The following is an 18,872-nucleotide window of genomic DNA, read 5'->3' as shown; positions in this document are numbered from 1 at the left end:
AAATTTTGATATAAAGAGTTTTTTTATCATTTAAGTGTTTTATCAGGTGTTTTTAATCCTATTTGATGTGTCCAAAGTGTTCGAACAATTTTTTGACCATTAGAATGAGATTTGGACAATTTTGAAAATGGTTTTTTTACCAAAAAATTACACTTTTGCATCTGGGTGTCCAAATCTTAATTCGACTATTGGATTTCTCTAAAATTTGGATCACAAGTAAAACCTTTTACAAGCTTCGTGTGGGCTTTAGAATCACGTCGATCGAATATCAGAGGGAGAATGACGCACTCTAGAATTTGGTCCGGAGGAGCTATCATGACAGCAAAAATACTATCATGACAGCATAATTGATAATGTTGCAACATGCAAGAAATTCAATCCGTCCGTTGATCTTTCCAAAATTTGATATGTTAATAGTATTATTTAAAAGTGACAAAACTTATTTTCATTTGCTCTTAATTGGGTGGATGACTGAAAAATTTTGCTGATATGTTCTTTTAACCATCCATTATTGCAAGAATATGTTGGTTTCAAGCTTGAAATTTACTATTTGAATGCTGGTTTTGCCCACTCCCCTGAATTCCTAGTTTATTTTATCCTTTATTCCTTTTGAAACATCCATCAACTACTGAATATATATATTTCATATTTCAGGGGTTTACCCTGGGATCTCATGCTAGCACTTCAAGGAGTGTGCCTGAAGCATCTCTGGTTCCTAATCTTCCCCTTCTATCAAGGTATCTCCGATTTCTACCACAAATGAAAATAAGGGCGTTAGTATTATCGGATCTCATGAGGTTACTGGAAAATCTAGTACAGATGGGTCATCTTCAACTACTGGAAAAAGTGGAAACATCTCTCTTGATGCCTTAGCTAAAGCTAAGAAAGCTTTGCAAATGCAGAAGGAGTTGTCAGAGAAGCTAAAGAAAATTCCGCAGGTAATGTAGCCATTATCTGAAATCTGCTCATTAGTATTTGCTTTTGGATTGATATTTGCCCGTCAATCATTCTCAGACACTATCGTACTCTTTGGGAATTAATTTTACATATCCCTCTGAATGCATTAATTAGTATGCTTTTGGTTGTGTAGTTGAACAAGAGTTCTACAAAGGCTGAAGGAAGCACACAATTAGGTTTTCAGGATGAATCTAAGATGCCTTCTGTTAGTGCTGGAGTGGCAGCTAAAACTGCCACACCAGCTTCTGCAGGGCCTGTTGCAAACATTTCTAATTTTCCTGCAGCTGCAGCTGCTGCAATGCCACCAACTGCAACCGATACTGCTCCTGCTGGTATTGGTACTCTACCTAACTATGAAGCTGTGAGACGTGCCCAGGAGCTTGCTGCCAGAATGGTTTTTCGTCAGGATCCACAATTTGCTCCTCTCATAAACATGTTTCCTGGGCAGATGGTAACAGATGTTGCTGTCCCCCAGAAACCTACAAGGCCCCTGTTCTTCGTCTTGATGCTCAGGGAAGGGAAATAGATGAACATGGAAATGTTGTTAATGTGACTAAGCCAAGCAACCTTAGCACACTTAAGGTTTGTGGTTTTCTCAATTTTGGAGTAGTTAGCTTTTCTGGTTGGATTCATGTGTTAACGCTTGGATGGTTTTGCACTTTTCAGGTCAACATCAACAAACAGAAGAAAGACTCGTTCCAAATACTCAAGCCTGTTCTGGATGTTGATCCTGAGTCTAATCCCCATTTTGATGACAGAATGGGCATCAACAAAAAAACTCTTGAGGCCCAAGAGGATGACGTTCCAGTTTGTCGAGGAAGGAAAATGGTCAAAAGATGCTGAAACAATTAAATTGAAGGTTCCTCTTCCACCCTTTTTTGGTCTATAGGAAATTTCCCTTCGTTTTTTAAATGACGTATTAGTGAGATCCTGTGAATATGCCTTTCAGAGTAAATTTGGAGAAGCTCAAGCAAAAAACACAAAGCAAAGCAAGCGCAATTGGCAAAGGCTAAGGCAGCACCTGATATAAATCCAAACTTAATTGAAATAACAGAAAGAGTAGTAATCAAAGAAAAACCCAAGGAGCAAATTCCAGAAATTGAGTGGTGGTAAGTTGGTGGATACTTGGACTATCTGTTTTTAAAAATTCCTGTCTGAGAAGTCTAGGGGTTGTGTGATTTGTTAAGTACAGAAAAAAAAAAAAGATTTACGTGTATGTCTAGAGTGTTATTCGACCCTTTCTGATAATTATTTGTTCTTGTTATCATTGCGTATTATAATTATGGTTATGATAATGACTATGAATTCATGATTATATAAGTTGACAGGCTCTTACAGATGAGTTTTGTCCAAAGCACCTTATGCTGCCACAGCTGGGTATTTTAGAAGGTTGATTTGCTGGTTTTGTGGCAATGCTGATGATACTTAGTAAAATGAGAGTAAAATGACCCAATGGTGATGGCTAAAATCAACATTTCTAGCCAATCGGTTTGCAATTGAAATAGATACTTCGTGCAGTAAGAGATCTAAAACTTATATCTAAAAATGCAATGCCTATATTGAGTCTGTTCTACTGTGTGCGTGGTGTGGGATGTCAGAACAAAGAGATTAGAACCTAGAATAGTCTTCAGGAGCAGCTGGCTGGATAGAGAGTGGTGGCTGTGAGATTAATGCATTTCTTGGTTATTTGGATTCTCTTATCACGTTCTCTTTTTTTCTCTTCTTCATCCAAGAAAGCAGGACTATTATTTTGTCCGATCCTGTAAAACTGTAGGTCTTATTCTAAACTCCACACTCACATGAATTGCTACAAGGCTGAAAAGGTTGCCTACTTGCCTGAAGATTATGGATAATAAACAGTTTAAACTAGATATTGTGATATTGAATCCGCTAATCCTATTAAAATAGCATTGTATGTTAATCTTACAAGTCATAAGTTTTGATGACCATAGACGTCGAACTGCAAATTTAAAGACTACTGACAGCACAACACAATGACCCTGTAGAATAACAGAAATTGCTGTTTGTGGCACAGTATAGTGATTGCTTCAGTAATGGAGTTGTTGTGGTCTCCTGCCGCCTCACTTCAGCACCTTTGTGCTGAGGCAAGCATCTTTCACCACATTGAGTTGTTGGATGATTTGATCTAATGAAGATCAAATCTTGAATGGCCCCCTTAGTAACTGCCACCTTATTGGTAGTTTGTTCTTTTTGCTTAATTCTGATTCTAATTCTCCTGCTCATTTATGGTAGCATGCTACATGCCTGAGTAATAAACGGCTTCCCTTTCAAGGTTTCACTACATTGCAACCCATAAAACAATCTGCTTTATTTATGCTCAAACTGACTAGCCCCCTCATGGCTCCTGTTTCTTGCAGATTCAGTAGCACATTTTTCACTTTCTCCCTCACCCTATTCAGATATAACCATCTTATTCGCAGCTCCCCTGTCATTTGTGCAGCACATTTTTCTGATAGATCTAGTGTTCTGTTTCCTGCACGTATTATTTTTTATGTTCATGCCACTCTCTGACTTTAAGTTTACATGGAAGTATTATTTGTGTAATGTATTTTAGTTATATCATGTTTGCATTGTTTCTTGTATTTGTCCCACTTTAATGATGGGCTACATGGCCTCTATTTGTTGCATCAATGTGATTTGGTGCTAGCCCTCAACCTACTTTTAAGCTTGTGGAAACCTGTGGAGCAGGCAAGCTCTGTCTGGGAGTGCATGTTTGCTTTTCTTATTTCTTGTTTTTATTAAATGGTTTTTGGTCATGTTTCAGGGATATTTTTTAGAAATAGGCCAAGAAGTTAACTGGGCATTGCAACTAGATAGTTAAAAGTGGAATGTCTCCTTTAGGCACTAGACAATCTAAAATGCCTTAGTCAAGAGGCTTTAAGAAATTGCATGTCCAAGTGATACACATTGGTAAGGTAATGAAGTATGTGCTAAATATATATATATATAATATATATTTTATACCCGAAGGCTAGGTTGGGGTTGGGCTTCTGTGGTTGGGATTTATGGATTTCTATTTTGTCTGATCATGATGATTTTATTATTTGATTGGACTTGTTGTAAGCTTTTGTTGCTTGTAACTATAGAGGCTCTTGGGTTCGTGCCTGCACCTTGAACTTAGAAACCGAGCCAAAAGGGCTCACCTTATGGCCACTTAATTGAAGGCAGTGCCTCTGATGGTGTGAAGAGGTGCCGGACATAAATAAAGTTTCTTTAACATCATAAACATTAAGGAAAGTGCCTGACATCATTGGATTAAAATTGATAAAGTTCTTAAAAGCTGAATGACCCTAGATTGCTGAAAAGAACTGAACAACTGTGAAGGCTTGTATGTCTATTTTGATCACAGGCAAGGACATGAGTGACTGTTGGTAAATTAATTATTGCTGGGGGAACCTCGTCTCTTTTTCATCTGATCCTTAGAGAAAGTAAATATGTGCTATTGATGCTAAAAGATTTATAATTAGAAATGTGATTGGAATATTTAATTTTTGTTTCTTCCTGTTTCATATGTTTAATTCAAGATTCACTTAACTTTGTTTATTAGGGACACACTTCTTTGCGCTCTGGAAATTATGGTGACATTGCTGATGGGTCCATAAGTGAGGATAGTATAAAGATGGAAAAAATCACCATTTATGTTGAGCATCCTCGTCCAATTGAACCACCTGCTGAGCCTGCTCCCCCTCCGCCTCAACCTCTAAAGTTAACAAAGAAAGAACAAAAGAAACTCCGTACTCAGAGACGTTTGGCTAAGGAGAAAGAGCGGCAAGAGATGATAAGACAGGGTGTCATAGAACCCCCCAAGCCAAAAGTGAAGATAAGCAATTTAATGAAAGTACTTGGCTCTGAGGCAACTCAGGATCCTACCAGGCTTGAAAAGGAAGTTCGTAGTGCTGCTGCTGAGCGTGAGCAGGCTCACATAGACAGGAATATTGCTCGCAAGCTCACTCCTGCTGAGCGCAGGGAAAAGAAGGAGAAGAAACTTTTTGATGACCCAAGTACTCTGGAGACCCTTGTCTCAGTTTACAAGATCAATGACCTTTCACATCCTAAAGCCCGCTTCAGAGTTGATGTCAATGCTCAAGAGAACCGTTTGACTGGGTGTGCTGTAATCTCTGATGGTATTACTGTTGTAGTGGTTGAAGGTGGGAGCAAGTCAATTAAGAGGTATGGGAAACTTATGCTTAGACGCATAAATTGGGGTGAATTTTCCAAAGAAGATGAAGAAAATGAAGAATCTGATGATGATAAACCCGAGAATAAGTGTGTTCTAGTGTGGCAAGGGAGTGTTGCTAAGCCAAGTTTCAACAGATTTTTCGTCCATGAATGCATGACCGAAGCAGCCGCCCGCAAGATTTTTGCTGATGCTGGTGTTGGCCACTACTGGGACCTTTCGGTCAACTATGTAGAGCAATAGAAGATCATGTATCATTTTGAAAGCTGTACAAGCAAGCACCTTGTCTTCTAGCTGCCTCGACTAATTAGTGGTGAGTGATCGTTTTTAGAGTTATGCATTTCGCAATATTATATGAAAGACAATCCCAAGAAATAAGACAGTTGCTAGTGCTCTCTTGTCTCTGAATCCCAATGATGATTCTAGATTTGGTAGATGTAATGTAAGTGTTGTTCAGCGATTGTGATGATGTCCATTCAAGATCTTGAGGATCAATTGATCATGTAGGACGTCACTCTCACATATTCTTCCCATTCAGGACTGGCACCCAGATGTTTCCCAATCTGTATAGCTTCTTGAGGAATATGCTAATTTTCTTTTGATCTGCCCGTTGTATGCTCTAACATGATCAGGTTGGCTATGTCAATGAATCTGTATCTTGTATTTGGTCAAATTTTAGCCCTTTACTAGTCATGAATAATGCAGTTAGATACCGTATTACTTGTGGCACAACATGGTAAATCTTTTTTTCTAACCTATTTTTGCCCCCCTTTTTGTTTTTACCCTGAGGTGGTGTTGGTTACCAGTAGATCGAACGATAGTGAAGATCTAGAATTGAAAAGAATTTCAACATTAGAAGAGGACAGCTCTGGAAACCAGAACAGGTTCTTATGTTGCACGTAACTGAAAAATGAGACATTGTTTTATGTTTTATAAATAAGACGGGTTTTCTATGTACTGCACGCACACATACTGAATTAATGTATGATATTAGAGAGGGAGAGTGGAAGTTAGGACCCTAAAAGATTGACTTAGGGGAGATTAGATTCTTGATAAAAATCTAATTATAATTTGAGTTACGTTTAGAACCTTAATGTTTTGTCGTTAGTTTAAATTTTTGAATTGTTTAAATTGATAGTTTGGACTCAATTTTTTATTAGAATTTAATTGTTATTAATCCAACATTTAGAACTTAGGGAAAGTATCATTCAAAGATCATTAAAGGTATGTAATATCAATTAAGATTATGAAATATCACTATTTATTGGGGATTGATTTGAAAATAATTTTAAAGAAGAAAAGATTATAATGTCCTGTTTGTGTTTTTTGAATTGACAAGCAGCTATTCATGAATTAATAAATGTTCATTTGCATTTAACAAGAAACAAGTTGAATTTAAAAGAATTTAGTTGTGGGAAGGAATAAATGTAAATTATGTTTTAACAAATAATTATTGTCTCCCTCTTTATATATAAAATGTTTTTTAAAAGTTTATCTTTAAATAAAAGGGTTAACAATGATATTTTTGAATAATTTAACAAATTTATCTTTGTTTTGAAAAATGAAATAGATCATTAATTGTATATTTTCTCCATCATTATATTAATTATGATTTAAGGGGTAAAATTGAAAAATTATTATGTTTTTATGTGAGTTCAACTAAATGATAGGCTTTTATTGGTATGTGAGATTCGGTTGAAAACACATTATATATAGGAACATAGGAAGTATTTGTTACTTAATAAGTATTTATACATATTTAATAAGAAGCTATTCATTAGTTGATAAGTTTTTTTTTTTTTATAAGAAAAGTAAAGAGATAATCTTTCTCATCTAAATTATTTTCAAATCAATCCTTTGATCATATAGTGATATTTTAATTTTTTTTCTAATTTAGGAAAAAATATCATTAAGAACCACCGAGAGTATTTAATATCAATTAAGAATTAAAAGATTATGAAACATTTGTACTTCTCCATCCCAAATTATGAGAACTTTTGGGAGAGATTTGACATTTCAAAATATAAGATACTTTAATAAAAAATATTTATTAATGATGTACTTTTAATATTATCCTTTATATATATTCTCTCTCTTTAATATTCTTTTACAAACAATATATTAAATGATGGATATTTTTAAAATTTTATATTTTATTTTAAAAAATAAAGTTGTAAAATATATTTTATGAGTTTTATTAATATATATAATTTTATTTAAGAATATTTTATAATTTAAGATGGATAGAGTAATATTTATTCACTCTGTCATTAACTCTGCGGATATTTTATTATTTTATCATGGTTCGTCTCAGTCCTGAACCTAATAGTTGTGAATTCGGTGGATGGTCGGTCTGTATAGCTTGAATTCACTGTACTAACAGAAATTGAACAATTTTCAATTTCTTGTTTCATTTATCTTGTCGGGTCACACTTCCACGTGACCAATTTTCACAACACATAATAAATTAGCACTTTATTTAATCTCAAAATGTCTTCTTAATCAAAGAAATTAAATTGGAATGTGTGTGTGTGTAATGCTTGAGTGTTATTTGAACCAAGAGTAGATTAACGTAGAAGAAAAAAGTGAGCCAATAAAAAATGGGAAAGAAAACATAAATTGGATAGTGAAGAAAAGCAAATCAAAAGCCAGTGACATGGTTGACCAAAACCAAAATGACCTAGCCGGGAGGTAATAAAACTTTGAAAGGCTTGAAGATTACTTAGAAAGTAGAATAAAATGGAAGCAACCAAATCAAGTTGGCGAGCACCGTACGAGCTTTCATCTTGTAAGGAGAGCGATTGAATGCCGTTTAATCCTTTTTCTTTCTTTTTTTTTTTTTTTGTGAACAAAACTTAGTTGGAACAAAACTTAGTTGGAAATTCAGTACCTCCAGAGAAATGAGTTTGAATTATGGAAAAATATCAATGACTAGCCTCGTTTTGAATCAAAGCCTCTAAATTTTTAAAATATTATTATAATATAAGAGTTTTAATTTGATATTAAATTCTGAGAAAAATGATAAAATTGTCCCTCATATAAATTATATCAAAATTGTCTTATTTTACTTGTTTATTTACTTACAGAACATTGTTCGTTATTTTACTTCACTTGTTCATTTTTTTAGAATGAAATCAAATAAAAGTCTGGCAATGAACAAATAAAGTGAGGCAATGAATAACAGTTTATAAGTAAATAAATAACATACAATATAGAAACTAACAAGTTGTCATTAGATGATTTAAACATTTGGAATAAAATTAAGTGAAAGAAATGAATAACATTTCGTTAGTAACTGAACAAGTGAAGTAGGGCAATTCTGATATTAATATAAAGGAGGGGCAATTTTATCATTTTTTTTATAAATTTAATATCAAATCAGGACCCTTGAATTGTAGTGATATTTTAAAAAATTAAGAAGTTTTGATTCAAATAAGTCTAGTCAAGTGAAATTTATTGATATTTTCCCTTGAATTATAGGGGAAAATACTCCTAATGTCTGAATTATAAAAGGGCAAGATTTTGGATATTTACCCTTATACTTTTATCTGATTAAATCAAGATGAGTAAATTTTATCATGTTAATAATATAATAGCAAGAGTTAGTTGTATAATAAATAATTTATAAAAAATTCACATGTCTTGATTTAATTGACAGTTATTATCTTAAGTATATAAGGCTAAGTATATGAATTTTTTCTAAAAGGAAATACTTCTTTGGTCCTATTAATAAGCCATTCCAATATGTTTTTATCAAAACTAAGAAAATTTTAAAACTCATTAACTCTTTCTAAAAATTCAATACAATTTTAACTTTATCCTTATTAAATATACATCTTCCAATAAAATATTTTCGTTCACCAATATTTAATGAAGGGCAAAAATTATGATAAATGTGACTTATAAATAAAACAAAAAAAAAATTCTTGTCTCCATTTTATAAATAGAATCCATAGGAGTAGCAAGTAAAAATATACTCCTCTGATTTTATTTTTAAGTCACTTCCAACATACTTCACCGGAATCAAAGAAAACCTTAAAACTCATTAACCCTATCTTAAAATTTATAAAGTTCTCAACAATGCCCCTATTGAATATGCATATTTTTTTTCTTTTCAACATTCAATGAAGGGTAAATAAAAAAATCTGTGTTAAAAATTTAACGAGATAACTTATAAATAAAACTAATAAAAAATCTTTTCTTTCTGTTCCATAAATAGTTCCAGGGGGGAGAGAGGGGCAGAAATGAAGGTGAGATGATATAGGCAGGCAAGTGACAGGGACGGATAACAAGAAGGGAAGGGGAAAGAAAACAAAAACGTTTAAAAATTATAAAAGAAAATGAGAGTGAAAGTGAGGGAGGCAAAGCACGCAGGAGCACATGGTTGATGAAATGCTGTGTAGTTTGTATGAAAAGGCAAAGTTAAATGCGTTGGTTGTGATTTGACTTTGTCTTCTGCCAACACTTAGCTTCTCATCAGTCGGTGCCCCTCTTGCCCGAGGTAGCCCATCTGCATTAACTACCTTCCTTCATCTCTCATAAAAGAAAAATAATAATAATAAATTCATTTAAGAGTTACATTCTTGAAAATGTGTATAAAAAATATTGCTTAAGAAGGGACAGTTTCTTATATGATTCTAAGGTTTCTGGTTATGAGGATACTTTGGATTGAAAAAAAGAAAAAAAATATTACATTTATGTTTAAGCATTTTGGACAAAAGGAAAAAATCTGGAGGAGGGAGGAGGAATTGAGTGGACTTAAATTCAAATTAATTAATATTATCGATTGCTCCATTCATTCAATATTATAAAACACTTTTAGTTAGATTACACTTTTAATAAATTATTTAATTATTTTTAAAATTATATACTCTTTTATGTTTACTGTTATTTAATAGAGTGTAGAAATTAATTTCACGCCCTACTTAAGGGTATTTTTGGAAAAATGTCATTGACTGTATCTTAAAAAACCTAAAATATCTTATATTTTTAGCATCTTGCTTTAGAAAAAAATGATTATATTGTTTTTAATGGAGGGAATATTAAATAGTTTGTTTAAAAAATAGAGTAGAATTTATGATTAAAAAAATAGGATAAAATAGCAAAATGACTCGTAAATTATTAGTTCAAGAGTGTCTGAGACTCTAAACTCATTTTTTATATAATATTTTTTTTTCAACTTTTGAAAGCAATATAATCATATTTTTATTATTAACAAAAGTTAACTTTGACTATTAGTTGATAAGAAAATAATACAAAATAATCTCAAAAATTACAATAAAGGAATTACAAACAATAACAAAAAATTATAGAAAATGATCAAGAAAATTTTATTGGTCCTCAATAAAAAATTGTTCTAAATAACCAAAAAAAAATTAGAATATCTTTTTGGGTTTTCGGTTCTATTCAATTAGAAAACCAAATATTATAGATTGGGTTTTTTTTCCCTTTTTTTCTGGTTTTTTTTGCAAAATTTCTTATTTTTTTTTCCTGGTTTTACATACCTTCCATGAACTTCCTTCTCGTTCTTTCTCTCTCAAAAGTCAAAAACTACTTTCATGTTGGATTCTCAATAAGATTTTCCCCCCAATCAAGGCATCTTCTCTCCCATTTTTTAAAGTTTTACTTTTCTTTTCTAGACTTATAATTTCATTTTTTTCAATATTATTAAAGGGTTTTGAGTGTTGTTATTCAAGGATCAAAAGATATATTGTAAATTTTAAAATATAAATTATAACATTTTTATAAGACCCACATTTTAAAAATGTAAAAAATGACTTGAAAAAAAATCTCCCCAAGTGTGAACTCATTTATGTCACGCTTGACTTTATTTCATATAACGTAGGAAGGTTAGAAAAGAGAAATAGCCCATAATCAGTTATGTAAGTTAGGAAAGTTTGAATTCATAAGTAGATAGAATAAAAAATAGGCCTCTTCTTACTTTCCATGATTGTGTGATAAAGTCAAACTTAATATTATTTAGGAAAAAAAAATTATTTAGATAGAGATAAATTAAAGTATGGGCAAATGATTTAAATATCTCAAAACTTGAGAGATACAAATTAAAAAAAAAAGTCTTTCAAATAATAAAAGACATGTCAAAATCCCAAAGATGAAATATTTACACTTTTAGCCTAAGTTGAATAACCTTTTTTTTTAATTTTATTTTTTACACATTAAGTGTATTTATCCATTCATTTTATTAAATTGCATTATCAATTATAGGTATGTATCTACTATGTATTTTTCAATTTAAGGTTCCTCTCAAATAAAAATAAAATAAAATTATAATAGATGAAATTAAATGAATTATGATATAAGGATACAATGAAGTTAATTAATTAAAAAATATTTCATTTGTGAAAGGTTAAATTAAATAAATAATTATATAAAAGATTAAATAAAATAAAAAAAGATTCCAACACGCATCAAAATCAAAACAAACTTTTACGCCTTCGCGAATAATTTTAAGCAAAATTTTGGTACGCATGAAAAAGAACTGCTGGAAGGAAAGTGAAAAGAGAAATTCTTGCATCTCATAAACTTCGTTTACATCATCTCAGCCTCTAAATTCAACGTTTCACTTTCTCCACATTGGAAGGAAAAGAAAAGAAGATGAAAATGATTTAATTTCCAATTTCGTGATGGTTTTTTTAAAAAAATTATAAAAATTATTTGATAGATGTGTAATTCACCACAACAAAACAGAAACTTTGCGATTCAATCCCAAATTCATCAGTGTATTTGTCTCTGCTATGGAAATTTTGCAAGTACATCATAAAATCAAGGCTAAATCATACAAATTTTGTTCTAAACTTTGACTCGTGCAAAATAAACCTCCTATCTTATATTATTTTAGTGAAATAATGGACAAATTTAAAAAAAGGTGAGTTATTTGTATAAATATAAAAGTTTATCATGTTTATAGTACAATTTTAAAATTAATTAGTTAGAAAATCTATCTATACACAACCCAACTTTAGGGGAGTTAGGAATAATTCAGCATAAATATTGAAAACATTTTGTGACAAATTTATCCGGGGCAAATTTTTCTTGAGTTTTGTTTAAAATTTCATTTCATTTTTGCTTGTAATAATATTGTTTCATTATTCCTTATTGGGTTAAAGAAAAAATTTTCCTTGAAAATTTTCTAGAAGGTGTAATTTGTATCTTTAACTTTTGATTAATATAATGTTACCTAAAAGTTTAAAAAATGATGCATGTTATGCTATAATAATAATTGACCAATGTTAACAGTTAATTGAACAATTTTGGAGGTTAAAGAGCAATTTTGTTGCAAAAGTTTGTTTGAAGAAACAATTGGTATCCTAAACCTTTGATTAAAGTAATTTTGCTTCTTGTAGTGGATGAGGTAAGGGTTGCCTTAAAGAAATTTTCATAGAGCTCAAAGTAGAATCCTTTATTGACAACTTAAATGGCAGTTATTGTAAATATAAAAATTACCTTATTACCATAATCTATAAATATTAAGTCAAAATTACCTTAACAGAGCAAGTTTGTATTTGCTCATGGTTAAGTCCTTGCAAGCCTAGACTTGCGCATAGACACATGTCTAAACATACAGTTAAAAGAAGGGTAAGCCTTGACTTTGCTCAAGGGCAAGTCTGTGGAGTATTTAGGTATAATTGGTTTTGTACTTAGTTAACTTTAGGTAAGGCCTCTAGTCAAAATTCAGAAATACAAACCATATTTTAACATTGATAATAGGTTGTTGAGTTGTTCTTTTGATTTGAATGTTGATAACCAAAAAATATTACTCTAATTAAAATTTTATGAAACAAATTGCTCTTTCAAAAGAACTTTTGGGTCAAAATTGTTATTTAACTCGATCAAAATTATTCAATAACTATCAACATTGGTCAAATATTAATATAGAGTGATATTGTATCTTTTTTAAATTTCTGAGGTTACATAGGATACTAGTTCTATTTAATATAACAAACTTTTAGAGCAAATTCACATTTTAACCTTTCTTTATTTCAGCTTCTATTCCTTCATAGAGAAATTAAACACTCCATTTTAATTTTGTGCTTACCAAACCAAACGTAATTTTTTTTTTTAAGAAACAACGCTAATACAAAGTCTCTTTCTAATTCTCTTTGTTCTTATATTTTCCTTTGAAATAATTCCTTCCTCCCAAATGTAACATTTTGGTTTTTTAAGGGTCAAAGGGAAAATTCTTCTCGAAAATTTTTCTCTCTGTGTAATTGATTTTTGATTGGCACAATGTTATCTTAAAAGTCTTAAAAATCGTGCAATGTGTTCTTATGATAACATTTGACCAATATTAACCATTAGTTGAATATTTGTAAGAGTTAAAAGAGCAATTTTATTTTAAAAATTTGTTTGAATGAGTAATTGATATTTTAAATTTTTTATCGGACAATTTTGTCCCTTACAGTGAACTAGCCGTGAGGGATGCTTTAAAGTAATTCTTATCGACCATCAAGTAGAATTCTTTGCAAAGAAAAAAAAAATAAAAATAAAATATTTCTAAATTATATAAATGATAATTTGGTCCCTTGAAATACCATAATTTCACTAAAGTTCTTAGGGACTTCTGTGTTAATAAATTTTAAAGTGAAAAAATTATTTTACCCTTATTGAAAATAACAAACCTTAATCAAAACTTTTATTTAAGGAATAATAATTTTTGTTCTGTGAATTGCAAAAATTGAATAAGAAATCGTAACTTGTTGAGTGTAATTTTCATTATTAAAAAATAAGCCTCAATCACAACCTTTGCTTAAAGAATAACAACTTTTGTTTTGTGAATCGTAAAAGTTAAACAAGAGATCATAACTTTTCAAGTGTAATCACTACTAGAATCCCTCGCTAAATGCCATTTTTTGTAGCTAAATTGTATTTTAGCTACGAACTTTGTCCCTTTCTAAATTCGTAATTAAAAAAGGGCTCGCTAAATTTAGCGAAGAATTATATTTCCCTCACTAATTAGTGAGGGACTGAATCCCTCGCTAAAATTAGCTAGGGACTGAATCCCTCGCTGAATATGCTTATATTTAAAAATAATTATGCCACATCACCCACCATGTGTGATGTTAACTTGTGACATGTCATCAACAACCTCATGCTTTGTCAACCACCATGTCACCTACCATCTCGTGCTCTATCACCCACTACATATGCGATAACTCATGACACATCATTGTCCACCTTGCGCCATGTCACTTACTCCTTACCATATCATATATTCATCATGTTTATGTCAAAGCCAAGGTTTGAACCCTTGACCTCATACCTTCCAAGCTTTATACTTTCCTTCTTTGTCAATTGAACTGAAAGGCACCTTTAAGCATTATATAATAAATTAAATATATATAAATATATATTATTTAATTACATAAATATATCAAATAATATATTATAAAATACACACATATACATATTAAATTTTATTTTCAATTATTAATATGTTAAAAATATTTATATTTTATTTAAATTATTCTTTATATTATATTTTTAATAAAATATTATTTTATTAATGAAAATCAACTTAAAATAAATAAAATATTAAATAATTTTATTATAAATATTTTAGTTAATTTTTAAATGAAAATAATTAAATGTATAATTAAAAGTCATTGTTAAAAAGTAATTTTTTTTGTAGTAATTAGCTAGAGATAAAATCCTTCGCTAATTATCTTATTTTAGAGAGGGATTGACAGTCCCTCACTAATTTCCTCGCTAATTTTAAATCAAACTACGAAATCAACATCCCTCGCTAATTTCCTCACTAACTTGGTATTTTAGAGAGGAATAGATGATCCCTCGTTAAATTTCCTCACTAATTTATATTTTTCTAGTAGTGAATTTTTATTATTGAAAAGCAAGTTTTCAAAATATAATAAACCCTACTCACAACTTTTGTTGAAGGAATAAAAACTTCTATTTAAAAAATCGTAAGAATTGAATAAGAAATCACATCTTGTCAATTAGGATAAAATTATATTTTCAATTTAAAATTTTTTTACATAAAGGTTCTAGGAATTTTAGTGAAATTATGACATTTTGAGAAATCAAATTGTTATTTATATAATTCATGAAAATTTTATTGTTATTTTTTTTAAAAAAAGAAAACTTTAATAAGTAGTTGGGTATTGTAACTGGACTTGCTAACGAACAATTCAAAAAAATTCATTTCAAGATGCTTCAATTTGTCAGTCTATATTGCCTACAAGTAGATCTGTATTTGTTTACAATTAAACATGCACAAACTCAAATTGTCTCATAGACACATGTTTGAACTTGCCCGTGGAAAAAATAAGGGCAAGTCCAAACTTTCCTCGAGAGTAATTATGTGGAGTGCTCAAGAAGAGTTGATTTCGTGTCCAATCAATTTTGAGCAAGGACACTAGCCAAACTTTGAAAATACGAACTATTTTTATCATTGATAATGTATTGTTGGATTCTTCTTCTTCACAACATTGATAACATAAAAATATCAAAATAATCAAAAATTTAGGGTAACAATATTGTTCCTATAAAAAACCTTTTCGAGTAAAATTATTTTTTATCTCTAGTCAAAATTATTCATTTAACTGTCAACATTAATTAAACGTTATTATATTGTACTGTTCTTAAACTTTCAATATACCATTGTGCTAAACCTTTAAGACAAATTTACTCTTTAATCTTTATTTTTTTAATACAGAGGCCATGAAAAACCCACCGAAGACAAGAAATTAACCATGAGCACGTCGCTATTTACACAAATCAGCCAAAAGAAATTTTCCACACCTTAAAAAGGAGTGTACGGTATCCGATATTCAATCTCAATTCATACGATCGCTTAGCTTATTGTTGGGTAATTGCCAGTCATACATATTACTATTAGACCAATCAATCCAAATATATCATTAATTAATATGAGCTTGACTTTTATTTACATGCATTCCCATAATAGAGAAACTTGGAGAATTGAGTTGGAATCATAGAAGGTGGGTATCAACATCATTCAAGCATGCTTACTTGACAAGAAAGATCCTTCTGGCTTTGAAAATTGAGCATGTCATAACCAATGCTTCACATGCCAGTTCATCAACTTCAATGTTACATATTACATATAAAAAGAAATCTTTTTTTTCCCCCCCTTAGTGTATACGTCATTTAGGGCATGAATAATGTTAAAGGGAAAAAGTTTTTTTTAATTAAGTTTAATACTTGAGTTACAAGGGGAACATTGCATTAATTATAAAGGTTTTGTTGAGAAAAATATTTGGCTTTTTTTTTTATATATAAAGCTAGTTCAAATAGCTTATGAAAATAAGTTTTTTCAATGTTAATCTGTTTAGCTTAAATTCTTCTCACAACTGCTAACTACTTTTTCAGATTTAGTTTGATTATTTTTTTTAAAATTTTAAACAAATTGGCTCTCTTAGCGTTTTTGTATCAATTATATAGATGTATTAGGATGATCGCCAAAAAAATCTATTCTCAACAACTTTGAAGTTTTTTATACTTCGAATCATTCCATTTATGCTTTACTTGAAAATTTTCGCCATGGATTGAACCTTAATTTTTATAATTGTACTTTGATCTTCTTACTGTATATAAAATATTTTTTTTCTTCTCAAAAAAATATATGTATTCTATCAGTGTCCTACATATACGAGATGCGTAATAATTTAGAAGTTTCCTAAATTTTACGTTCATTTTTTTAACGTTAAAACTTTATTAAAATATATAGAGAAACATTGACGAAATAAACAAGGAAGTTGCATGATTCCTAAATATGAAAATAGGCTGGTTCGAGTCAAGCTTTGGCTAAATAGGCCTGAGACTACATAATAAATTTGAGAACTGACTGGCTTGAAGCCTGTATAAGGCTGGTCTCATAGCTCAAGCCTAAATCCACCTAAAATCTAACCTAGCATGAAAGCTTATTTAAATGTAAACCTTTTAAATAAGCTCGTATTTTATTTTTAAATGTCTCAAGTATACTTTAGAACTATTAATATAAATCTATAACATGATTTATCAATTACAAAATATAATAATTAAAAGGACTTAACAACTACAATACAATACAATAATAAAGTAATAACATTAAAGTCAATAGTCCAATATAATTGAAAACATAACTAAAATTAAAAAAAATAAATTGATTAAAAATTAAATGGTGAAATTAATGTATGTGTGATGTGTTGTAATATACATACATACATACATACATACATACATATATATATATATATATATATATATATGTAAATAGCCCAGCTTATTAGGCTCGTAGGGTAAGCTTTGAAAAATTAGGCCTGACCTATCCAATTAAATAGGCCTAATTAAAAGCTTAAATTTGGCCTGAGCTTATCTAATAAATAAATTAAGATGGGTTTGAAATAAGCCATTGTATAGGCTCTAGATGAGGGATTGACCTATTCTCACCCTTAATGATTCCCAATGAAATTTAAAAAAATTGAAAAAATAAAATGGTGGGACATCGTATAATTGTTTTTACTACTACTTTGTATCCAATCGATATGTCGACACACTAGTGAATTAGATTCAACAAATGGTACTTTTATAAATTTTACAGATATTTTACTTTCGATGCAGTTAAGAACGAACAAACCACATTTAAGTCTTATTCTTTAGTTCAATGAATGAAGCTCTTTTTCACTACAAATTTGTCATGCTGATATTTTGATCTTAATAATCAGTTTCAAATTTATGGTTTTAATAATATTTCTGATGTGACAAAAAAAATTAATTATTTAGTCCCTATAATTTTAATTCAATTATAATTTAATTTTTAAATTTAATTTGACTCATTATAATTCAAATTTTATAATTTTGACTTGACTATAACCTAGTCCCTAAGCTTTAATTTTTATAGCTCAATTTTTATGGTTTTAACCATTTAAAATATCAGTTGCTATATTTTAAAGAAGAAAATTATAAAGATTAAAACTACTTTAAAATGTTAATCGTTATAATCCTTACAAAGATTAAATGGGTTTAATAACTGATCAAAATATTAGTCTTACATTTTAACTTAATTTTAATATTTATAATTTTATTTTTTACAATATAGAGATTAATATTTTAAATGATTAAAACTATAAGAATTGAATTGTAAGAATTAAAGTTTACAGACTGAGTTAAAATCAAGTCAAAATTATAAGAATCAAGATACAAGAGTTGAATTATAATTTAGTCAAAATTACAAATGTTAAACAATTAATTTTCAAAAACAAAAAACAAAAAGTTACTCAGGTTTTCTCAAAAGAAAAAAGATACCGAGAATATAAAAGTATTCTTAACATTTTATCTTAAATAGCTACATCGCTTGGTTGGAGCCTGGAGGCTCTAAAGGAGGACGGATAGAATTATTTTCTAAAAAATGAATAAATTTTATTTTTTTAGCTCAATAAAAGGATTTTAATTTACTTGAAAATTAGGCCTCTAACTTCTCTCACAAGCAAAATAATCTGCTGAGTAGAGTTTTAAATAAGTTCAGATTTCCTAGTTTTATTATATATTTCCAAACTTACCTTTAAAAATATGAAATTAAATTAAATTAAAATTGTATTTTTTTAACATTAAAATACTATATATATGAATTTTAAAAGAATAGTTTAGACTTCATAATTTTTTTGAAAATAAAAAAAGTAATCAGGTATGAATTTTTCAGGAAGTTTTATTTGCTGAAACATTTGACTTTCGGAAATAT

The 18,872-nt window shown here is 29.8% G+C and overlaps 1 pseudogene; it reads left to right on the top strand.

Moving 5' to 3' along the window:
- The first annotated feature begins 719 nt into the window (after positions 1-719).
- Positions 720-5,872, top strand: LOC129292314 (protein RDM16-like; annotated as a pseudogene).
- Positions 5,873-18,872: the final 13,000 nt, after the last annotated feature.

The sequence above is a fragment of the Prosopis cineraria genome, unplaced genomic scaffold (genome assembly GCF_029017545.1).
Source record: "Prosopis cineraria cultivar Desert tree isolate PC_DT_omini unplaced genomic scaffold, ASM2901754v1 PC14, whole genome shotgun sequence".
Classification (NCBI taxonomy): Eukaryota; Viridiplantae; Streptophyta; class Magnoliopsida; order Fabales; family Fabaceae; genus Prosopis; species Prosopis cineraria.
The sequence above is the reverse complement of the archived record's forward strand: the minus strand, read 5'-3'. Positions and strand labels throughout refer to the sequence as shown.